The 25795-nt window shown below is 41.5% G+C and overlaps 1 long non-coding RNA gene across 1 annotated transcript; it reads right to left on the bottom strand.

Moving 5' to 3' along the window:
- Positions 1–942: 942 nt before the first annotated feature.
- On the bottom strand, positions 943–24855 carry LOC308394132. The gene is made up of 3 exons (XR_013971121.1): positions 24491–24855; positions 24287–24404; positions 943–6438 (listed from the first exon to the last, which is right to left on the bottom strand). It is a non-coding gene; the product is annotated as an uncharacterized lncRNA (long non-coding RNA).
- Positions 24856–25795: the final 940 nt, after the last annotated feature.

Raw genomic sequence — 25795 nt, 5'->3', positions numbered from 1 at the left:
GGTACTGATCAGACTGGATTTCATTGAGTTATACTAATTTGTTTCTTCATGGCGTGACATCAAAGTTCGCCATGCTGCTGGGGTCACACCCTTTTGCGAAAAGTCACAGTTTTCACTGTAACCCAAGACCAACTCCTTAAGGCTTTCCTGGAGAAATTTGAGGCTGCAGATGTCACCCATCACTATACTGTACCCCAAAGTGTAAAACATGACATTTCCTGTTCCCACTAGGTGGCGCTGTCCTTGATGTCAAATATGGCAGTTGAAATATGTTCAGGGGTGGAGCCTTATCATATGTGTTCACTTTGGTCAAGGTCAGAAAATGTATGACAAAATGAGAGGCAATAAGATTTTCATGGCGAGTCATCGAAATTCGCCATGGCGCCACGGCCTCATAGTATTGTGAAAACTCAAAAGCTCCGCAATTTAACATGGCACAAGGGTGTAGTTGACACTGTCCAAATTTGAAGTTTATAGGACCAAATCCCAAGGAGGAGTTCGTTAAAGTACAAGGCATGGAAACGGTAAAATCAGAGCCAAAATGTCACCTTCAATCCAAAATGGCGGACTTCCTGTTGGGTTTAGGACATTGCCATAATAGACTTTTTTGTTCGACTCTGAACGTTATAACGGTGTACCGACTTTCAAACTTGTAGGCCATACCCATACCGGGGGCTCGCGTTTTTCAATTTTCTAGGTGGCGCTACTGAGCTAATTTTCCCTGGCCATGTCTGACAACATTAAAATACGTAAATTTTCACCAGACCTGACGCGTGTGCAAAATTTCATGAGTTTTCGAGCATGTTTAGGCCCTCAAACGGCCAATTCATTTGCCGAAATAATAATAATAATAATAATAATAATAATAATAATAATAAACAGAGCAATTACAATAGGGCCTTCGCACTATCAGTGCTCGGGCCCTAATAACAGTCCCCACTGCCCACGGACCCCGAGTCCCCAGAGCCGGGTCCGTGACAAAAGCAGACTAAATCTTTCATACTGATATTAAGTCAGTAATTATCGGTGATAACTGGGGGTTTTTACGGCTCTGTAAGTTGCTTCTGACAGTGCTCCCAATGTATTGAATGGCCAATTTGGGTTTTTTGGGTTTTTTTTTGCCTTTTAGCCCACCTCTGCCAAGAGTTCATTGAGAGGGTAGTTTGTCAAAAGCATTGCATTAATTGTTAAACTTGCAGGGGGGTTGTGCACCTGGAAATGAGGTCATTTATATTACCCGTCATTCTACTTTTTGAAGAAAAAAAAGGAAAGATAAAGCTGGCTCGGAAATTACTGCAGTGCAGTGATATTACATCACATAGCAACAAGAGCTATTCCAGGTTTCATTTACTTTTCAAATTTCTCTTTTCACTTCAGTTTGGTTTTAGTTTCCAGACAGGGTTTGCTTATTTTTGTTTTAATTTAGTTTGTGTGGATTAAAAATGCTTAGTTTCTAACTTTTAATTACTTTCACTGCTTTGATAGCTAATAATATGGGTGATATTTTGAAGAGAAAGATTTAAGATGTTCAGAACAAATAATAAAATACAAACACTTACTTTGCACTCATAAAAACATCCCAGTGTCAGACCAATATGTATGCACAGATGCCATTTCATGCTTGTTTCTCACAGATCATAGGAGATAAAGTCAAAACATTAACCCAGTTTTTCTATTATCTTCCACTTCCATCAGAGACACTGGACAGGATGTTGTCTATCACAAGTCTGACACAGATGTCTTTGGACTGTGGGAGGAAGTCAAAGTACCTGGTGATAACTCAGGTAGACATGAGGAGAATACAAAATGGTTGGTGGATTCAAATCCAGGACCGTTTTAAGCTGACCACTGTGCTGCCCAGAGAACGCTATTTATTCAAGTCACTGAAGTGACTACCTTATTTGTGGGTGGGTGCTTTTCTTGTGTGATTATTGTATAGCAGCCTACCAATAACGTGTAGTTCCTGGCTGCCTGTGAAGTTGGTTGCTAAAGTCCTACTCATGGAAACCTAAAGAGCAGTCAGTGATCTGGCTAGCAACCACTGGTCACTTGGGAAAAACAATTGTCCTCCTCTACTATTTGGCAAGCAGGAGGCTGTGGCTCCTGGCAGTTTCTTGGTAAAACCGCTCGTAAAGACGTCCTTGCAGTTACTTTGGTACACTAGCATTTCCATTTTCGCCTACAGTTACTAATTACACTCTTTTGTGGACGCAGACAGTTTAAGGCATGACAGCTGAGTACTTATTCCTGTTATACTTCTTTGAAGTCAGTTCCCGGTGGTGCGTGCATTACTCTATTACAATTCTTTGCAGTTACAAGAAACTGGCAGTTTTGCAAGTGTCCACCAACTGCTCATTGAGAGGTAGTGAAACTGTGAAAAGTGTGATGCAAAAGAAAAGCATTCTCCCACTTGTCTGCAAACACTTGCCAAGTATTTGACAAGTTGGTGTCTCCTATGCAAACTGTAGGCAACCGAGCCAATCTGTTCTGACAAAAGCAATTGCAAGAAGACCTTTGGTGCAGCACCCTCATTGTGAAAGCTTTACCTCGTGACAACCAGCACACTCCAAGAACCAATCACTTACTCATTTCTGTCAAGGAGTTGCCAACTGGTTGCTAGGTCCTAACAAAGCTAACTAGAGTTAAAATTACCCAGAGAACAGCTTTGCACTCTACCCTCTTGTGCAGAAATTGTCATATTTTTGGCTCTAACTAAACCAAGATAGCTGGCACCAAAATGCTCTTCCACAAACCAACAGATTTTTTTGACTGGAAAAAGCAGATCTAAGATGTTACCTATAAATCTTGCTCATGTTTAGATTAAATGTGAGCAATTAATCGACAGATGAATGAATGATAAGAATAATAACCCCTTGCACCCTGAAACCACTAAATAAGAAGCCTGTTCTATCAAACTCTCCAAGCTTAAATAAAAATATGCTCTAAAACGTAATCTTTCTCCAGCTGCAAGACAGTTCAGTGTTTCTGACAGTTGAATCTCTCTCCCCAAAATAGAAGGCTCAAGTCTGTCATGCTGTCAAAATATCCATCCTGCCAGAGTGTTACTGACAGATTAGGACGCTGCATTTACATAACTGTCACCTTCTGTGTCCAGGAAAGAAGGGGGAAAAAAACCACAAATTCCTCACTCGCTGTTTCACTATGAGTTTCTAATTTATTCGATCGGGCAATTACATATATATAGTTTTTTAAGAAAAACAGAATCATTACGGCAAGCCACAATAATGGCACGCATATTGTCTTTGATATTGTTACAGTATAATTCATCTATTGTGAAAGGTGAATGGATTCCAAATGCCACGGGCAGTGCATGCTACATTTGAGGGAACTGGAACAGCATCTAACACAATGGACCCAGCTGACTGGATCGGTTAGTCCATATCAGTTTTTGATGAAGCGAGACTGAAAAGCCACTGGTGGTCATTTATGTTAGTTTGCTTTTGGAAGGGGGGGTTTAGTATTTGGAAGCAATCTTTTTTACTTCTTTCTTTCTTGTGCTGAGTTGAGATTGAAGAGACCACAGTTGGTTTCGGTATCGACTGCAGAATTTCAGTAGGATGTATATTTCAACCCGATTTGTCAAAGCAAGCAGACAGAGGTGCAGTTTGTACTTAAGTGACTTAATGTCAGTGCTTTGACATCTCTCCTTACTTTCTTCGAATCCTCTTTGCCTGTTCAAAGAAACTAAGGCTGCACGCTGAGCGGGAACCTGCTGGACTGATGCTCAAACTCTTCCACTATTTCCACTTCACAGTAAGATATCGTACATTAGTGATAACAGCCAACCGGGGCAGCTGTCCCTTCGATAGTAGCACCCCGGGGTAGCTTTGACGAGTGAGGGTGACCACTAAGGTCAATAGAAATGGCACATGTTGCTGGAAATGGTCCATGAAAGCTCTTTCTGACATGACAGGGTAGCCCTCCATTCTTGCCAACAGACGTTTTTTTGCTTTCATAGCGCTTCCCCGTGGTGCCTGTCACAGACGAGGTCAATACACTCCGCTTTAGTAAAAGCAGAACTCTAAAATGATACGCGATCTGGATAGGTTACAAAAATGCCATCTCCAATTTTGGCTTATCTTTTGACAAATCTAATCTGGAACTGCCTAACGCACAAGTAAAAACTGCTTTATAAAAAAGCAAAAGACACACACGCACAGAAAACCCAAACTTTAGGTTAATCGACTTCATTACAGACAATGTCCATATTTGGTGTTGCATTGGAAACAAGGCTACTGCGATCTGGCACGTCTCCATGCCCCTTCCTTGCACTCCTTCAAGGAGGAGTATAGCACATATGGCCCCCTGGGCGGTATGGATGGGTCGCTGCAATCAGAGTGGGAGGACATGAGCAAAAGAAGTATCCCATCTGTCATGATGTCCTCTCTCTAAAATGGATTAATAACGGTCGAGAGGAGAAAAGCGAGCAGAATAAAAGCATCAAAATTATCTCCCACTGAGTGCGGGAATTCACAGTGTGCATGATAGTTTCAGATATCCTTTTTTTTTTTTTTTTCATAGTGTGGCAGTCAGTGCTTCGTTTTGTAAAACTTGTTTGTAATCTTTTAAATGCATAACTAGGCATTAGTCAGCCAGGAGGGTCCGACAGGCCGCAGTGGGAAATGATTGTGAAATACAGTCTCGTACCGACACTGCAACACAGCACGATGATATCATTTGATGGCCTCGTGATGTGTGAAGCACACACCTGAGTCTTGTCCAAGTCATGCCAGGATGTTTTAAAGGCAGGAAGCCTTCACTGCAGATTCCCATCACTGTAAGTCCAGCCTTGTATGACAGCAGACATCATATTAGAATCTAATAACAAACTGCAGTATGTATGTATTAGTAAGTTTCCATTTACAGTTTAAAAATGTGTCAAATGCAGCTTTAATATTGTATCATGTGTAGTGAATGTTGTTGTTTTTTGGTTTTTATCTCATTTTGGTTTCAGGAAAAGTTTGTCGCTTGTCAAAAGATGGGTGCATATCAGACTTTTAGATGAGCTATCTAAAATTTATATGACTGCTGCAATTCAAACCTGCATCTGAGAAAAGATACCAGTGGCTTCAGAGCTGATGATACACAACTCTTAGATTTTCGTTTTAAAAACGTGCTATTGGACTCCAGCCCTAATTTGCATTTGAACATCTTATGCTCATCTCCAACACACCCCTGCAAACATGGAGCTTTCCAACAACTTTGGCCTCTTCCATCCATATTTGTTATGGCCAAAGCAAAGTTTCAACACACTAAGACAATGTATGCGTTATATTTTTCAATTTATGTTACATTACAGTATGTCAATCAAATTGTATGTTTGGGTGTTATGTAATCTTGCTGTATTATTAAGAAAAATGCTATTTTATCTTTGGGATTGTTGAATCAACTAAGGAAATGGGAGAAGTCGCTGAACTCAAATTGAGTGAAAAAGCAGCCAATGTCCAAAGAAAAGTTTTGAAGATGTTTCAGAAAGCCTGTAAAACAGTTGCTCAAGAGTATGGCTCCCTGAAAGCAAAAAATAAAGAAATCAGGGGTGGCTCAAGACTTATGCACACTGTACGAGGTTTAAATCATATTAATTTGATTTTTTTCTTAAAGTGAAAAGTAGGTTGGTGGCACAATTAAAGTTTATAAGAATAGAAAGAAGTAGAAACGTATGTTTAAAGCAGTTATAGTTATGCTGATAAGGACATTTTTTACAAAGTAATGAAAATGTGTAGTAAGAGATTGGAAAGAAAAACACTTAAGTGGAGCGCTAAAGCACTCACACAGCTCTTCAGGGATCTGCTGCTGTTGTTGTTGTTGTTGTCATGTACAAAAAAGTATCTCCAACAGTAAAAGCCATACAGAGAAAGTAAACCGGTGGCTCCAAAGTGCATGAAAAAATTAAATGAGTACAGAAATCTTGTACCTCCTTGACCTTTTGGAACTTTATAAAACTGGCCTGGCAAATAGTGCTGCAGAAGTGTAAAAGAAATATTTTCCATACCGAGCATTAAAATGAACTTGTGCATGCAACAGTTTCCAAAAAGAAAAAAGAAATGAAAGAGAGGACAAGGGCAACATGAGATTTAAAAGGTTGGGTAGTGCTCAAAGGAACATCTGGTAGAACAGCTTACAATTAGTTAGATTAGTCAGAAACATGATTGGATATAAAGAAGAGAATCCCAAAGAGTAAAAACATTTGGCACATTGTGAATTAAAAAGAAATACGACAAAGTAAGCTCAAAGCTGTTAAGCAGATGAAATTCTTGCCAAACAAAAATGAGAAAACTTTTTACACTTCACCAGCGGGTCTCGTCCTCATGCTCAGTGTTGGTAAAAGTGGTGATGCAACATGGTGGTGAACATCAATCCTCCGACTTGTTTGCAACTTGGCTCTGGAATTATTTCAAAATGAGCTTTTTTCTCTCTCTGAAAAGACAACAAAGTGTATCAGCTTTAACTTTTAATCAGTTGTTAAACCATATATTTTAAATGTTTTTAAAGGATCTGCATAACAGTAACCCCAAAATGCCTTTTTGGAATTGCGCTGTTGTGTTCAGGTGACTAATTCTGAGAATCTGAACAGGTGAGTCTGACGTCAAAAAGCAAACCTCAACAGCTACAGTTGGGTCGATAAGTTTTTGGATGATCACATCATTTTTGTGGTTTTGCCACAAAAATCGTTTAAACCAAACAATCAAGACTTTCACTTTTAATTCAAGGGGTTTCACAAAAGTATTGCATGAAGTGTTAACTGACTGAAATACCTTAGAGCCAGTTTTATACACAGTTCCCCCATTGCAGTCGCTCAAAAGTAACTGCACAAGCTACCATAATATCTAATATACTTACCCAAGTATCATACAGACCACCTGGAGTTATTTTGTAATTTTGGCTTTCAACTTACAAATGAAATCTTTTGGGAACCAACTGAATTTTCACTCTTGCCCTGAATGGTTTAGGAGTTACGGTAATGTGAAGGAGACATGGTAACATCTAGCAGAGCTGATTTTACTGTGTTCGGTTTGTTCACTGTACACCAACTAACCCAGTAAAGCTCTTCTTCTCTTTAAAACCATTTAAAATTTGTCTCTACCACAAACTGTAACTGAGTTCCGGTCATTGAAATGGCACTTGTATAATGGGTCCACCATCCAGGCTGATGGTTAAAAAGTAAAAGTTTTTTCTTCAGTAACTGAAAAGCATGCTCTGTTGGATAAAGATGACTGACTGACTTGGCCATTGAAAAGTCTGCCACTTCTTTGCCTTGAGAAACTCTTGGCTCTTTGCAGTATGCTTTGGATGATTATGCATTTGCACTGAATGCATTTGCACTAATGAAGGGCTGTTGGTTCGTCTGATCATGTTTGGGGCATTTGGCTATAACCCTGCATAGTTCAGTATTCATCCTGTTCTTTCTATCAGCAGTCACACCATCAATAAACCCTAGTGGCCCAGTTTAACCGGCAGCCATTTATGCCCATCCCCTGACATTGCTTCTGTCATGTTTGAATAATGATTGTGTGCTATGGTTCAGATCTGTTACTTTTTCATTTTGGTGTCATCCGTTCAGAGAACGTTTCTCCAGAACTGTGCAGGCTCTTTTGGATGTTTTCTGGAAAGCTCTGCAAAAGCCATCTTGTTCTGGAGTGTAACCAGTGGTTTGCGCCTTGCTTTAAATCCTTTGTAAATACATTCATGCATGATCTTTCTTTAACAATGATTTGCCTAACTCCTCTGGAGTGTTCTTGACTTGGTTAGATAATATGAAGGGATGTGTTAACTAGAGATGGACCGATCCGATATTACGTATCGGTATCGGTCTGATACTGACCTAAATTACTGGATCGGATATCGGAGAAAAATAAAAAATGTAATCCGATCCATTAAATATCACGAAAGCACCTCACAAAACTTGCAACACGCCTTAACTCACCTCAGAACGTTAGCACGTCAGAGCAGTATGCATCACGTGATAGAGCGGCTGTGGCATGGGGACCTGTCGGTGGTCTGGATAGCATTTGGAGCTTCGCTAGCAACCCAGCATTTCATCTCCGACAAAGTTATCCCGAGAGAAGTAAAGCAAGTGTGTAAGTCCATCTCTGAATGTAAAGCATTCCTGCGTTAAGCTTACCAAACGATATATGGAGCGACTGCCTCTCCTGCTGCTACTTCAATCATGAAACTGCTTAACGATCAGCTGATCGGCTTTTCTGTCGCGAGTCCGTCTCTCTAGTTTGTTTTTGGCCCACTTTGCACCAGAAAGAGTAAACCAGCGGCTGAACAACAGCAGCACGTTTAAGCTTGATCAGCTATTGTTAGAATGTATTTAATATTACTTTCTACTCCAGGATCTTTTTCTACGTAGCTGACGCTGGTAACTGTGCAGGGGCGGATCTAGCAAAGTTTAGCCAGGGGGGCCGATAGGGCATTAACAGGGAAAAGGGGGCACAAAGACATACTTTTCTTTCTTATTCTCATTTAAAATGTCTAGCTTTTAATAAATAATTATCTGACACCCAAAGTTTTAATTTGATGCAAAATGAATAGAAGTCCATTACTGTATATAGTAACTATTAAGTCTAATATATATACCCTAGTAAGCTATAGTACTTTTTCCCTTTGGGAAGGTACCATCTGTGCAGTCTGCAATTTTGTTGAAGAAAGATGTTGAATCTATTTAATATTTCTTGAAAAATAATTGATTTCTGTGCATTTTTTTTCACACTGCATCAAATTAAGGTTGATTACGTCGATTAAGCATCATGAGGTGGAGCGTGAGGGGTGGTTCCCTATTTTTTTATTTTTTTATTTTTGTTGTTGCTGGGAGTTGGAACCCTATTAGTTAGGTTGCTTAATATTTATGCTAAGTACTCTTTAAAATACCAGAATAGGGAGGATGGTGTAGGTTTAAGTTTATTAGATTGATCAGTATTGCTGAACTATGAAATATTTTTTTTTGCATACAGGTATAACAGAATAGCTTTAGTGTTGTTGTTGTTTTAAACTTGAGTATGAACTTATACAAAATGCAGCAAGATATTTAAAAAACAGTTTTGTTGATTAAAAAACACTATATCGGATTCATATCGGTATCGGCAGATATCCAAATTTATGATATCGGTATCGGTATCGGACATAAAAAAGTGGTATCGTGCCATCTCTAGTGTTAACTAGAAGAAGACCTCAGTGGGGGTTCAGATTACATTAAGTACATTTCAGGCAATTTGAAATATATGAACTGTAAAAAGACAGAGCTCTGTTTTCATTAATTAGCCAATAAATGCATTGATCTTCAATAGTTTTTATAATGAAGTGTATGCACATGTATTTATCTGAAGTAAGTAATCTGAATATTAACACTTTCCACAGAATGAGACTCAGAGTTAACTATCAGTGAAATCAAAGTGTGTTTGCTCACTTCATAGTTAAAACAAGAACTATTCAACATTTCTTGTTTTAACTATTATTGTCGGGGGGCGCTAGTGAGCAGCGGTAGGATGTAGACGTGCTTTTCGGAGCTCTCCACCAAAACTCAGATTTTTACTGAACACCACCATAAATTCTTACACAGGCGGATATTTTCTGCGGGTGAACGTGTCCAGGCTGATCTACGCTGTCCATTTTTGCGCAATGAGACCGAAAACGAACCCTCCGAGCAAGAATAAAACCATCGAGGGCTATGTTAGCAACACCGCTAGCGGGGCTAATGCTAGCACCAGTAGCCCTACCGAACCAGAGGCTGGCCCCCACGAGGACAGAACCTACACCCTATGCAAGGAGATGTGTCGAGAAATGGCCACTTCTATAATGGGGAAGATTGATGAGCGGTTTGATACTTTTGAGGCTAGATTTCAGTCGCTCCTTTCGGAGCAGAAAGAGATGAAAAGCCGCATGGAAAGTCAAGAACAAGCGACATGTGCCTTGGATGAACGCGTAGAAGTGCTAGAAGCCAAATGTTCGGACCTAACTCAGCACGCCAACCAACTCAAAAGCAAACTCCAGGACTTAGAGGCCCGCTCTCGCAGACACAATATCAAAATTGTCGGCATACCCAAGGACGAGGAAAAAGGTATGCCCACTGACTTTGTTTCTAGGCTTATCCCGGAGTTGCTGGGAAAGGAGCACTTTCCACATCCGATAAAAGTTGATCGTTCACACCGCGCACTACAAGCGAAACCACCTGCTGGTGCTAAACCACGCACTATCCTGGCCCGCATTCATCATTTTCAGGAGAAGGAGCTGATCCTGCGTCGCTGCAGGATGCAAAAAGGCTGCGAGTATAAAGGAAACAGGGTGATGATATTTCCGGACTACACCAACGAAGTGATGAACCAGCGTCGCGCTTTTAATGGTGTGATGCAAACCCTGATGGAATCAAGCACACACTACGTTACCCGGCAAGGCTCTATGTATACTGGCGTGATGGGCAAGCACCGTCAATCTTCAACGACGCAGATGAGGCGGCACATTGCATTAAAGGACACGGGTCGACTATGAGAAATTAAGGTCTCAGTGTAAGGTAACTGTAGTGGTTCTGACTGCAGGAATGCCTGAGCAATATTAAGACTTCTAACTTTAAAAGACACCATGCTGAGAACTGGCTTTGGACTTTCAAGTACAACATTATACCAACAACCTTAGATGAGACATGCTTACTGGTGTAACATTTTCTCAGTGAATGATGTTTGCTTTTTCTATTACATGGTGGTGGTAATTCACAGCACTTTTATGTTTTTATTCTGAGTGGTGGGCGTGAAGATATCTTGCCATTTGCCCGGCAGCTCCCTTCGAAGTGAAGAGGGGATGTTATGCGTCAGGTTCCGGGGGACGCGTTTTTTGGGGAGAGGGTGGGTTATGTTTTGATTTGTTCTTGTTCTACAGCTCAGGTGCACTAGTTTCATTACTGCCAGTTTACGACTTTCTGTCATTTTGTATGAACAATGTCACTCCTTATCATTTTTCTTTTTTTCATTTTTCCCCACTATAATGGCTAGATCACAGGCTAGTATACAAATGGGAAACAGGGATTTGCAGCTTGTATCATGGAATGTTAGAGGGCTTGGTTCAGTTGTCAAAAGGGGCAAAGTATTTAAACATTTGAAATCTCTTTGTGCAGATGTAATTTTTCTGCAAGAAACCCATATAAAATCTACAATGCGGCATGTTTTAAAATGTAACTGGATATCTCAAATATATCAGTCACCCTTTACATCACATGCCAAGGGGGTAGCTATACTATTTAAGAAAAATGTCCCATTTCAACTAAAATATGTAATCAACGATCCTCAGGGACGATGCATAATGGTTTCAGGGATGATGGCTTCTCTCCCGTTAACCCTACTAAATATTTACGGTCCAAATACAGATGAGCCTATGTTTTTCAGAAAGGTGTTTGACTTTCTACCGGATGATACTGACTCAAATATAGTAATAGCAGGAGATTGGAACTGCTATTTAGACCCTTACCTTGATCGGCTGTCAACTCGTCCTCCCCCAGAGATTGCCTCTGTGCGGCTTCTGAATAATCTTTCTAAAGCTAGAAATTTAGTGGACATTTGGAGACTTCAACATCCCACTGATAAAGATTACTCCTTTTACTCTGGCGTCCATAAATCCTACAGTCGAATTGATTATTTTTTGGTCAGTTCAAGCCTTATTTCTCAAATTTCGAATTCCAGATATCATAATATTTTGATTTCTGATCACAGTCCCACATCTATATCACTGAGTCTTAGTTTGCCTAAAGTGAACTATTCCTGGCGTTTCAATCCAACCCTTCTCAGTGACGAAAAGTTTATTAAATATATTGCACCCAAACTCAAGGACTTTCTTGACTCAAATGACAACAGAGAGGTCTCTGATTCAACACTGTCGGAAACATTAAAAGTCGTAATGCGTGGCGAAATTATTTCCTATAGCTCAGGCCTCAAAAAGGAGAAGATGAAGCGACTTTCTGAAATTAATAGTGCCATTCCTCGTCTAGAAAGGGCTTACCAGAATTCTAAATCACCTGAGGATTACAGAGAAATATTAAAACTCAAATACGAATACAATGCAATTATGAGTGACCAGGTTACCAATCTACTACTGAAGCTGAAACATAAACATTTTGAGATAGGAGACAAACCCAGTAAATTGCTAGCGCAACAACTAAAAGGAACACAAGCTTCAAGAGCAATTCACAAAATAAGATCTAAATCTGGTGCTTTTCTAACAAACCCTATAGAAATTAATAAGCGCTTCAGAGAGTTCTATCAGGAATTGTACTCTTCCCAGCTGAATGTAACACAGTCTGCCTTAAATGACTTTTTTGATTCTCTCAGTCTGCCTAGGCTAGATGAAGCTGCCAGAGATCAACTTGATTCGGACTTTACATTGCAAGAAGTGGTAGTTGCTATTAAGTCATTTGCATCTGGGAAGGCTTCAGGCCCTGATGGTTTTGGCATAGAATTTTATAAGAAATTTTGTGATGGTCTTGCTCCATTCTTGCTTAGGATGATGCGTGATTCTAAAAACAGGGGCGTACTACCCCAAACTCTGTATGAAGCAAATATTTCGTTAATCTTGAAGAAAGGCAGAGATGACTCAGATCCTGCTATCTTCAGGCCAATTGCTCTTCAAAATTTTGATCGAAAGGTGATAACCAAAATTTTAGCAACTAGACTGAACAAGTACTTGACCTCCATTATTCACCCCGATCAAACGGGATTTATCCCTGGCAGACTTTCTTTTTTCAATGTTAGACGTCTTCTCAACACCATTTATTCTGACCATGGTAGTTCGGGAGGAGCAGCAATTTTAGCTCTTGATGCACACAAAGCCTTTGATCCGGTTGAGTGGTTTTATATGTTCGAGTCATTACGGAAGTTTGGGTTTGGTGAAATATTTATATCTTGGATAAAATTAGTATACGCAAATCCAATCTGTTCAGTTCTCACAAACGGAGAGAGGTCGGCGCCATTTCTTTTGCAGCGCTCTGTTCAGCAGGGCTGCCCCCTGTCCCCTGCTCTATTTGCTCTGGCATTAGAGCCCCTTGCGATTAAGATAAGAGCACATCCAAAAATACAAGGGCTCTTGGTCGGAGGGGTTGAAACTGTTATTAGTTTGTACGCAGACGACGTACTGTTATACCTGCGTAATGCAGAAGACTCTGTACCATCCCTTCTTAATCTGGTCACCTCATTTGGCAAAATTTCAGGATATGCAATTAACTGGGTTAAAAGTGAACTTATGCCTTAATCTAAAACCGGTTCGTCGAGTTTTCTTTGTAACGTTCCATTCAAAATAGTTAACGACCATCTCACATACCTTGGATTAACTGTTCCTAAAGATCCCAAATTAATTTTTAGCTTGAACTTTGCTGAATTCTTGTCAACATTAAAGCATAACATCGAGTCATGGAAAATTCTTCCCCTATGGTTGGTCGTATAAATTCCATAAAAATGGTCTCTCTTCCTAGATTTCTGTATCTTTGCCAAAATCTTCCTATTTATCTCACTTCCTCTTTCTTTAAAGAGTTGGACTCAATTATTACTTCTTACATATGGAACAACAAGAATCTTAGGATTTCAAAACTACATCTACAAAAATCCAAATTGGACGGAGGTCTGAGTTTACCAATATTTAAACATTATTACTGGGCTGCAAATCTAAGAGTCTTGACCTTCTGGCAGCAGACATCCTCAGATCTTGGTGATTTCAACATCCCCCTTTGGGTTAAAATGGAGGCTGGCATTGTAAGGGACTCCTCTCTAGAGGCCCTGCTTCTCTCAAAAGTAGGGAGGGCTAAGAGTCTTAAGAAACTGGGGTTTGTTCCGAAACAATCTGTGCGGATTTTAAACTAAGTTAGAGGTTTTTTGAACTGCCAAACTCTGTGCAGGCACCAATATGTGATAACCATGCCTTTTTGCCTCCTTGGGATGATAGATCCTACTATGTTTGGAAGGAGAAGGGCTTACTCAAATTCAAAGATCTTTATATAGATGGAAAATTTGCATCATTTAATCAACTTAAGCAAAAATTTGATTTATCGCATTCACATTTTTACCGTTACCTACAAGTCAGATGTGAGTGAAGTTGGCCCCCCCACCTTCTTCAAATCCAACAAAAGTGGTATTAAACGTTTGTGCTACGTTTGTGCTGGTTTGTGCTTCTAAAATTTCCGTTTGTGCTGCTTCTGTTTTAAAGATATTAATGAAAATGTAAAGGTCAAAAGGTCAACTAGCCCCCCCACATTACCCAAATCAAACAAAATTGATGTCAAACGTTTGTGCTACGTTTGTGTTGGTTTGTGCTGCAAAAATTTGTTTGTGCTGCTATCATTTTAAAGATATTAATAAAAATTTCTAGAGGTCATCAGAGGTCAACCAGCCCCCCCACATTACCCAAATCCAACAAAAGTGGTATCAAACGTTTGTGCTACGTTTGTGCTGGTTTGTGCTGCAAAAATTTTCGTTTGTGCTGCTATCATTTTAAAGATATTAATAGAAATCTCTATAGGTCATCAAAGGTCAACCAGCCCCCCCTCCCCATATTAATGGAATCAAACAAAATCGGTGTCAATCAGTTGTGCTATGTTTGTGCTGGTTTGTGCTGCTAAAATTTTCGTTTGTGCTACTATCATTTTAAAGATATTAATAAAAATTTCTAGAGGTCATCAGAGGTCAACCAGCCCCCCCACATTACCCAAATCCAACAAAATTGGTGTCAATCAACTGTGCTATGTTTGTGCTGGTTTGTGCTGCTAAAATTTTCATTTGTGCTGCCTCTGTTTTAAAGATATTAATGAAAAGGTAAAGGTCAAAAGGTTAACCAGCCCCCCCCACATTACCCAAATCCAACAAAATTGATGTCAAACGTTTGTGCTACGTTTGTGCTGGTTTGTGCTGCAGAAATTTTTGTTTGTGCCGCTATTATTTTAAAGATATTAACAAAAATTTCTAGAGGTCAACCAGCCCCCCCATATTAATGGAATCAAACAAAATTGATGTCAAACGTTTGTGCTGGTTTGTGCTGCAAAAATGTTTGTTTGTGCTGCTAACATTTTAAAAATTTTAATAAAATAACGTCTTGATGTGTGCTTAATCATCCAGGTAAGTAAATCCCAAAATGTTGATTCTGTTCATCTGGACATTTTCAGTTGGAGAAACGTTTCGTCACTCATCCAAGTGACTTCTTCAGTCTCAGCTGACTGCAGGTTTCCCCAACCTTATAAACACACGTGAGTGAAGTTGCCCCCCCTACCTTCTTCAAATCGAACAAAATTGATGTCAAACATTTGTCCTGCAAATTATTTTGTTTGTGCAGGTTATGTTTCCCTAATTTTATAAACAGTACATGTACAGTGAGAGAGAGATGTTACATCTGTCTTCACTTGCATCCCAGTCATAGAAGCGTTGGAGGTCGTTCATAAGAGATTACAGGATCATCCCAACCTCAGCAACAGGACCACTCTCAGCACTGATCAGTTGTGTTTGCTTTTGGAACTGTGTCTTAATTCCACCTATTTTGCATAAGGGTCAGTACAGGCAGAAATCTAGGTGTGCCATGGGTTCCCACAGGCCCCTGGTCAAAGTCACCAAACCAGTTCGTAAGCAGGTACAGGTGTGGCCAGAAGGGTCCTCAGAGGCACTGCTTTTAAACAACAGGCTGCCACACACGACAACACCACAGACTTTCAGGAATATACAGAAACTGTCACTGCCTACATCCCAAAATGCATCGATGATGTCACAGAGACCAGAACTATCACTGTCCGGGCCAATCAGAAACCATGGCTCACAGGTCAGGTTTAAATGCTCCTAAGGTTGAAAAATGCAAGCCTTCAGAGCCGGGAATTAGGTGAGTCTAAGAACAGCAAGGGCAAACCTGTCACGTGGCATCAGCTATAGCAAAGCTTCAGCGACAGCAGAAATACTTGGAGGCAGTGGCAAGGAATACAAACCATCACAGACTACAAGCCCACTCTACAGACCGTGGTGACACAATCCCCAGACAGTGTGTGGAGATCCCTTGCCAAAATCAGTACACGCAAAGCTCCAGGTCCTGATAACATCCTTGGACAAGCACTGACGGACTATGCTGTGGAACTCACAAATGTCTTCACAGACATCTTTAACACATCACTAGGGTCAGGCCGTCGTTCCCACATGCCTCAAAGCCTCCACCATCATTACTGTACCCTAGAAGTCATCTACCTCCTGCTTTAAGGACTACCGTCCTGTCAAACTCACCTCCATCATTATTAAGTTAAGTGCTTTGAACGGTTAGTCATGCATCAAATCAAATTATCGCTTTCCCCCAACCTGGATCCATTTCAGTTCGCATACCGGTCAAAACGCTCAACCGATGATGGAATTTCAACTGCCCCTCACTCAGCCCTCACACATCTGAACACTAGAGACTCATCTGTCAGAGTGCTGTTCATAGACTTCAGTTCAGCATTCAACACCATCATTCCTCAGCAACTCATTCACAAACTGGATCTGCTGGGGATCAGCACCTTGCTGTATACAACCTGTCCCTGAATGTGGAGAAGACCATCGGCGACACTACTTCCTCTGCAAACTGAGAAGCACAAGAGATTCAACCCCCATTATGAGCACCTTTTACAGAGGCACAGTTGAGAGTATCCTCACCAGCTGCATCACTGTGTGGTATGACTCCTGCATTGGGTTCTGCAGGAAAAAATGACAATGGGTAGTGAGAGCAGCCGAGAGCATTGTGGGGACCTCTCTTGCCTCCCTCCCCAGGAGATCTACTGCACCTGCCTCATCTGGAAGGTCCTCTCCATTACAGGTGACTCCACTCATCCCTTCAACAGCGTCTTCAGTTTGCTGCCATCAGGAAGGATACTGAAGAGCCTTCGGGCCAGAACCAGTAGACTGAGAGACAGCTTCGTCCATTGGGCTGTCAGGATGCTGACCATCTCTGAATCGAGAAGGGGGGCCCAAGGGTACATCCTTTGCCATCTTACAATGCTGTGATTGTAGCCATTCCCCACTTTCTGTGAATGGTACTCATGGCCATTGATCAGTAGGCTTTGATTAGTTGTCATTGATCAATGGTCATAAGAATTTGCATACTAACAATCATGGAACTAACCCCCCAGCACATTGTTCTTTCAGTGGCACTAGTTTCCTTCACTATGCAAATGTACTGTTTATAAGGTTGGGGAAACCTGCAGTCAGCTGAGACTGAAGAAGTCACTTGGATGAGTGACTAAGCGTTTCTCCAACTGAAAATGTCCAGATGAACAGAATCAACATTTTTGGATTTACTTACCTGGATGATTAAGCACGCATCAAGACGTTATTTTATTAAAACAATTTTAAAATGTTAGCAGCACAAACAAACATTTTTGCAGCACAAACGTTTGACATCAATTTTGTTTGATTCCATTAATATGGGGGGGCTGGTTGACCTCTAGAAATTTTTGTTAATATCTTTAAAATAATAGCAGCACAAACAAAAATTTTTGCAGCACAAACCAGCACAAACGTAGCACAGTTGATTGACACCAATTTTGTTTGATTTGGGTAATGTGGGGGGGCTGGTTGACCTCTGATGACCTCGAAATTTTTATTAATATCTTTAAAATGATAGTAGCACAAACGAAAATTTTTGCAGCACAAACGTAGCACAAATGTTTGATACCACTTTTGTTGGATTTGAAGAAGGTGGGGGGGGCAACTTCACTCACATACAAGACAGGCATTTTATGCAATCCAATATGAAGAATTACCAAGATGTTCCACATGAACATAACCTTTTTAAGGTGTTCCTGAGCCCTCCTTACTCCAAACATTTGATTTCTACAATTGTACATTTGTTTGATGACAGCATTGAAGTGCAGACTACGAGGATGTCACGTTCCCCCCGAAGGGGTCTAGGCATGCGAGTGAGGGGTCCAGTAACAAATGAGTCCAGAACAGAATGAAAGGAAAACAGACTGGTGTTTTTAGTAAATAAAATAGTCTTTATAATAGACAATCATAACATAAGGAACCGGCAACGCCGTATTACCAATAACACGTCAAAGGGAAAAAAGGTCTCAACAACAAAGAACACAACAACCAAACAAAAACTCCACACCACAAGGAGGCACTTCCAGGGGCCCACAAGCTCACCCTGTCACTAACAGCAGCTGGCTTTACTGCTGCCAAGGCCCACAAGCCCACACTACTCACGTAAAGCAGCTATACTGTTTCCACAACTCCACACTTCAGGTAGGCTAACTACACACCAAGACCACAAAGCAGAAGACACCAGAGAAACACCCCACCCTGCTCACAGCTCATCCCCAGCTTATATGACCTCAGAGAGGTGATTGATGACTGGGCCCAGGTGGTAAATGAGTCCAATGAGCAGCAGCTGTGTCCTGGAGAGAGAGAAGAGCAAGAGAGAGACAGGGGTGGAGCAAGAGAGGAGGAGGCGGAGAAAAACACCACGCCCACACAAGGGCAGTATCAGGAGGCCCAGCTAGGGCCGTAACAGAGGATAAGAGACGCTTGGAGGGAGGAATTGGGCATAGAAATATCAGAATCAATGTCGGACAAATGCCTATCAAAAATTCATTCCTGCTCTGCAGCAGACATCAATTAATACAATTTAAAATTGTCCATCGGCTACATTATTCCAAGGTTCGACTACACAAAATTTATCCTTCAACTTCCCCCATATGTGACAGATGTAAAACATCAGAGAGCACATTGGCTCACGCTTTCTGGCATTGCCCCTCATTGACCAATTTTTGGTCCAAAATATTTGACTGGTACTCTAAAGCTTATGGGATTTCCATCCATCCATCCATCCATCTTCATCCGCTTTATCCACATCATCTGCAAAAATCAGAGATGAGGTGTTTTGTTTTTTTGTTTTTTTTGTTGTTTTTTTCATATATATATATATTTTAATTTACTTAGGAAAATTAAGAAAGGTTGATTGTATTTCGGTAACTGCAAGTACTGTTTTCTTTTTTCAATAAAAATATTTTCAAAAAAAAAAAAAAAAATCAGAGATGAGATTCTGAGGCCACCAAAGCGAAAGCCCTTCGCCACTTGGCTGCGCCTAGAAATCCTGTCCATAAAAATTATGAACAGAACCGGAGACAAAGGGCAGCCCTGGCGGAGCCCATCACCCACCGGGATACGAGTCCGACTTATTGCCGGCAATGCGAATCAAGCTCTTGCAACGGTTGTATAGACACCCCAGACACCCCATACTCCCGCAACACCTCCCACAGGACACCCCGAGGGACACGGTCGAATGCCTTCTCCAAGTCCACAAAACACATGTAGACTGGTTGGGCAAACTCCCATGCACCCTCAAGTATCCTCGAGAGGATAAAGGGCTGGTCCAGTGTTCTGCGACCAGGACGAAAACCGCATTGTTCCTCCTGTATCCGAGGTTCGACTAGCGGACGAACTCTCCTTTCCAGCACCCTGGCATAGACTTTCCCAGGGAGGCTGAGGAGTGTGATCCCCCTGTAGTTGGAACACACCCTCCGGTCCCCCTTCTTAAAGATGGGGACCACCACCCCGGTCTGCCAGTCCACAGGTACTGCCCCTGATCTCCACGCAACATTGCAGAGGCGTGTCAACCAGGACAGCCCTACAACGTCCAGAGCCTTCAGGAACTCGGGGCGGACCTCATCAACACCAGGGGCTCTGCCACCAAGGAGTTGTTTAACTGCCTCAGTGACCTCGCCCCCGGAAATTGGCGGGTCATTCCCCTCATCCCCAGACTCTGCTTCCTCCTCGGAAGATGTGTCAGTGGGATTAAGGAGGTCCTCGAAGTATTCCTTCCACCGCCTGACAATTTTCTGAGTCGACGTCAGCAGCGCTCCGCCAGCACTATACACAGTGCAGGTAGAGCACCGCTTTCCCCTCCTGAGACGCCTGACGGTTTGCCAGAATCTCTTCGAGGCAGTCCGAAAGTCTTTTTCCATGGCCTCTCTGAACTCCTCCCACACCCGAGTTTTTGCTTTAGCCACTGCCCGAGCCGCATTCCGGTTGGCCTGTCGATACCTGTCGGCTGCCTCCGGAGTCCCACAGGCTAACCAAGCCCGATAGGACTCCGTCTTCAGCCTTGTGGCTCCCTTCACCTCTGGTGTCCACCATTTGGTTCGGGGATTACCACCACGGCAGGCACCAACCACCTTGCGGCCGCAGCTCAATGCAGCAGCTTCGGCAATGTAGACGCTGAACATGGTCCATTCGGACTCAATGTCCCCAGTCTCCCTCGGAATGCTGGTGAAGCTCTGCCGGAGGTGTGCGTTGAAGATCTCACGGACTGGGGCCTCTGCTAGACGTTCCCAGCACACCCTCACTACACGTTTAGGTGCACCAGGTCTGTCCAGCGTCCTCCCCCGCCACCTGATCCAACTCACCACCAGGTGGTGATCAGTTGACAGCTCAGCCCCTCTCTTTACCCGAGTGTCCAGAACATATGGTCGCAGGTCTGGTGATACGATTACAAAATCGATCATCGACTTACGGCCTAGAGCGTCCTGGTGCCACATGGGATTTCCATCTCACCCAATCCATTTGATTTGTCTGTCTTGTCAACATATACTTTTGTTTTAAAAAGAAAAACAAAAAAAGATTTTAACTTTTACAAATGCAAACTTTTTTGCTAGTTTTTCTCTGTGGTGCTGCTAGCATACGTTGCTAACTTCCAGAAACTACTGCTCAACTCCATGGTACAGCAAACAAATAAAAAATAATAATTTGGTCTTACCAAAGGAAAGAATTCTGCGATCATCCACTTCAGATGTTGCCTTTGTTCTTTCAGGCCATCTGATGTTGCTGAGCTGGCTGTTGTCCAAATAAACAATTAGTAAAGTGTTTCCTTCCTCTCTGGTAGGTTTATTTTGGTTTTCAGCCTATTGACAGCCTCCTTCACTTAAACTTTCTTTGGACCTCATTCAATGAAACTCTCAATATATGTGCCACATGCCAGTTCAATACTTGGAACTCCAGATTTTTTATCTTCTTAAACTGTCATAGAATAACAAGGGATCAGGCCTCACTGTGCCCTAAAGCTATCTGTGAGTCAGATATCCATTTATTTTTGACTATCTAAAATTGTTCAAAAGTAATGCAATATTGCTAACATTTTTAACTTTTATTATTATTATTATAAAGTGCTTAATTTAAAGCTTAAAGTAGAGTTTGCATTTCAATCACATTTGATTTAAAATTTAACTGTCATGGTGTTCAGAGGCAAACTGCAAATATCTGTTATGTGCAGAAACCTATGAGCCTTCAAAAACAGCAAGCTTTATACTATTGTAATGGTCAGCATAGGTGAAAACCTACTGAGAGTGGTCTTAGGGCACACTAACCATAAACCAGGGAGCAGCTTTTACACTTTTCCAGCATCCGTGTCTGGGGTAGTAAACATTTTTTTTTTTGACATCACAAAGATGACACACTGCATTAGATACAGTGTGGGCATAATGTTTTTGCTCAGCAGTATACATGTTTGTCTTTTCAAAACTATGATGCCTCAGTAAAACAAATATAATCTCCGTTCCCGCAGGATTTTCTGTCCACTTTAGATGGCTAGATTGTGCCAGAAAACCATTTCACCCTCTACCTTTGATCAAACCCCTATCACTAACATTTTATTGCGTGGTTGTCCTTCCCGAGAGATCCCGCAGTTGTTATTTATGAGGGCTCATAGTTCTTTTTTCCCCTACGCCAATCCATTCAAGAGTGCACTTGCCTGTTGCATCAGCCTGATCAGGATCAGGAGTTTTAATATGCAGCTTCTCCTGGTAGAAGAGGTAAATAATCAAATGAATTTTCCTCCACAGCCGGAGCAGCAAAAAAGGAAGTGGCACTGAAAGCCATAGTGCCACCTTTCTACCTTTAATCATGAGATGAATATTTTTAGTAGCCAAGTTGGAGTCACAATAAAAGTATTAGAGCAGAGGGAAAATTCATATTCATTGAAGTCCCTGTTATTAAGCGAAAGCCATGTTAGAGGTGTGCTTGGAGACAGAAATAGCACAGTGTTTGAACAATAAAATTAAAACCAAAGAGGAGGGTGTTTCATTTTGGAAAAGTTTTTTTTTTTAATCACTGATAAATGGTGAGTTAAAGTGTTGCATTGAGGTATTGTAATTACTGCTTATTTAAGGAATAGTTTATATATAATTAAAATGCTGAAATAAGGTTTGCTTTATAAACAATCAACTGAAGCATAATAACCTTCCCTTATCAAGGTGAACACAAACCATGGGAGTCATGTAAATGGCATTTCAACATTTTCTTGACAAATTATTGTAACACTTGAGTAAAACGTGTGCTGCCCACACACCTTTCTGAGTAGTTTACATCAATTGTGCAGAATGTGCTAAAGGCAAAAGCAGACATATCAAATGTATTATAATTTTCAATTCTGAGAAAGCTGAATTTCGTACCTTCTCGGCATAGGAAGCTGCCCACGGATAGCGCACACTCTCTCACTCTCACTCACACACACACACACACACACACACACACACACACACACACACACACACACACATTGAGATGTGAGCTCTGCACTGCAGCAGTTCAGACTCACATAGATAGACTTGAATATAGGTGACTGGTAGAAGAATTAGAAAGACCTTTTTTTCCTCCACTCTTCATTACATGAGACTCGGAGCTTGAACTGTTATGATCATTAGTTTTACATTTGACTAACTAGGTTTAAGGCTTCAAGCACCTCGCATTCAAAAGGTTGAATTTTAAAACAGTCCTGCCACTGGACAGCTGATTAAGTTACTGCTCAGCTCCAAAGTTAGAGTGGACAGTCGCTGCTGATTGCTGGCTTCTTGTCTTCAGGGAATCAATTATTTTCATGGGTGACAAAGTGTAGGAAAACGATGTGCAGGAGCTCTCACAGATGAGCAGATCAAACCAAAAGTTAAGAGCAGCCTAAAAGATCCAATGTGTTGCTAGCGTGATGGATGTGGAATGTGCATCTGCTAAATGAAAATCTTCCAGAGATCAGAGGAAGGGAGAGTCATTTTGGCACTAAAATGAGCCATTCTCGAAGACACCATTTTCAGCTAGTTATGCAGGGGTATCGCATTTTGAGACGGATGTGACAAAACCCTGGGGTGGCACAGTGGTCTAGTTGGCTAGCACTCAGATTCAGAAGTTTTCATGTTTTTTTTAAAGATGTGCTTTGGACATGGGCTGCTTTTTCATTCATTTTCAGATAAACTATTTTTTGTTTGTTTAGCCACTGAACGATAACCTATGACTCATTAATGGATAAAAAAAAAGGCATTAAACTCAATGAACCAATGCTGTGTTTACACAGAACAGACATGTTACGGCCCTAGCAGGGCCTCCTCGTGAAGGTGCCTGTGTGGGCGTGTCCCACCACCTCTTCTGCCTGAGGTGCCACCTTTCCCTGTTACACAGCTGACTCACATCAGTAATTAAAAGTATTTAAGCCCAGGGAAAGGTGAGCTCTGGGCCAGAGTGCCAGTAGTGTGGTTACAACTAGTGAGCTGAGTGTTTGTTGTGTTTGCAGCTAGTGAGCTGTGTTTTGGTGGTTTTCAGTAGTGATGGGCAGATGAAGCTTCATGAAGCACTGAAGCTTTTCATCCAATTGGTTCACCCCAGCGCAAAGCTTCTTGAAGCTTCATTTGCTCCAGTAGGACACCTACTGGACATAAAAAATATTAGTTGGCATGAATTTGAAGAGTGTGGCCTTTTGCACACAGCCTGTAAATGTCAACAACAAAAGGAGTGTGTAAAACATGTATATTGTAGTGATGGCATTATACTGTGTATATTTATACTGGCAGTATGGGAAATGATTATTTGGAAATGCTTAAAATGGAAATGATCATTTACTGTGAGGTGTGGTTGGAGTGTGGACAGTGGTTGTGCTTTTGTAACGTTGAGGTATGGACAGCTACACACTGAGGCTTTGAGCCTCAGTCCTGCCTGTTCACATTTTATTCTGTAAAAACTAAATTTTCACTGCTTTTATGGCCTTTTTAGTGGGGAGAACATAGCTAGGATTTAATGATTTAACAAATCGTTTGAATCCTTTGTCCTCCACAATGCTAAATGGCTGGGAGTCCTCAATCACCATGCTAACCAGGTCTTCATCTATTTGAGATTGTCTTTATTGTCTTTCCTCAGGAGAACAAAGGACAAATATAAATATCACACACGTAACTTATTACAGTTGTATAATATTGTTATATCATTTAGTAACATTACTGTATGCTATATTATCATGGCATTTGATGGCTCACCTGGTCTTGCTCCACAATCGGTGTTCCCCCTATTCTCATGCAAAGCTCTGTAGTGCCTAAGCATGGATGAGGTGTTGTTGTTATATCCCAGCTCCCTGGCACATAGCAAACACTTCACCTTGTACAAAAGTAAAGACAGCTTAACATAAATTGTATTGCACCATCAGTATTATGAAAATACATCTTCTGTAGAAATTTACATACCTTGTTGGGAGGAATAAGATCAAAATTTTCCCACACAGGGGAGGACATCCTCCTCTTCTTAGCTGGCTCCATTCTCTCCTGACTTTCTCTCCTCACTCTCATAAACCTCCAAACTGTCTCCAAACTCTCACTAACAACTCTCCATCAAACACCCACATTTTTGAATGAAGTCTGAGGGGTTTATATCGCTGTCATAGCTCGCGGCAAAGTTCGAACCACTTCATGAACCAGTCACGTGGTACAGCCGGGCAGCGAGGCTTCGGACGTCATCATTTTCAGCTCCTCCCATAAATGAAGCAAGCCTCGATACGCGCATCGCGGAAACGCCCCCTCAATTACTCGACACAAGCTTCGAAGCCTCGATACAGAACGTCACATCACTAGTTTTCAGCTAGTGAGCTGCTCTTTCTTTTTGGCTTACGTTTTACTTTATTGACCAACGCCTGAGTTTTCTTTGTTTTTCTTAAATGGTGATAGCGGCTTGTCCGTCTCTTTTAGTTGAGCTACTTTAATAAAACTCTTTGATTTAACCCTTTTGCCTCCTTGACTCCTTTTTCTAACCTGGTCACTTTTTGTTACTCCCCCCTCACCGCCTAGACCCCTCAGGGGAACGTAACAAGTGGGGGCTCGTCCGGGATTGTTGAAAAGGGAGTTTTGAGTTGGAATTGGTTTTTGATTATCTTGCTTTGTTCACCTTTAGAGATTCAACTTCCCAGTTAAGTTAGGTGAGTGTCCAGCTGAGCTTAAGTTCTTCCTTCGGGCACTCTTTTGTTGTTTTGCCTTTATTATTTTCGGAGTAATCCTGGGCGGGGATTAGTTCCCTGTTGGGGGTAGGCAATTCAGGGCTCCGGTCGCTGAAGTTTCGCCTTTCAAGTCGCCTCGAGCCCAGCACGTTCCAGAAGAAAGGTAGGTAAAGTTTGTTGTGCTTAGGAACTGGGTAAGTTGTGTTTGTTTAATCTGTATACTGCAAGAGGTAAGTTGGTCAGTTAAAGTAAATTGTGTAGTTTTCTGTTAATTGTTCAGTAGTCGCGAGTGAGTTGGCAGACGGGTGTGGTAGTGTCCTAATTAGGGTGTGTTTGCTGAGCCTTCTCCACCCCCAAAATGGATGACACAGCTATTAGTGCACAGGTGTCTAGAGGCTCGTTTGTGAGCAATAACATTCACCTGGTTCCAGTCTTCTGTGAATCCAGTGTTCAAAGCTTTTTCAGTGTATTCGAACGCATAGCAACTGCACTGCAGTGGTCTCAAGATGTGTGGGGGGTGATGTTCCTGTGTAAGTTGACAGGTAAGGCTCAAGAAGCTTGT

Source organism: Rhamphochromis sp. 'chilingali' (genome assembly GCF_963969265.1).
Source record: "Rhamphochromis sp. 'chilingali' genome assembly, chromosome: 3".
In the NCBI taxonomy this organism is placed as follows: Eukaryota; Metazoa; Chordata; class Actinopteri; order Cichliformes; family Cichlidae; genus Rhamphochromis; species Rhamphochromis sp. 'chilingali'.
This window is presented reverse-complemented; position numbering and strand designations above follow the sequence as displayed.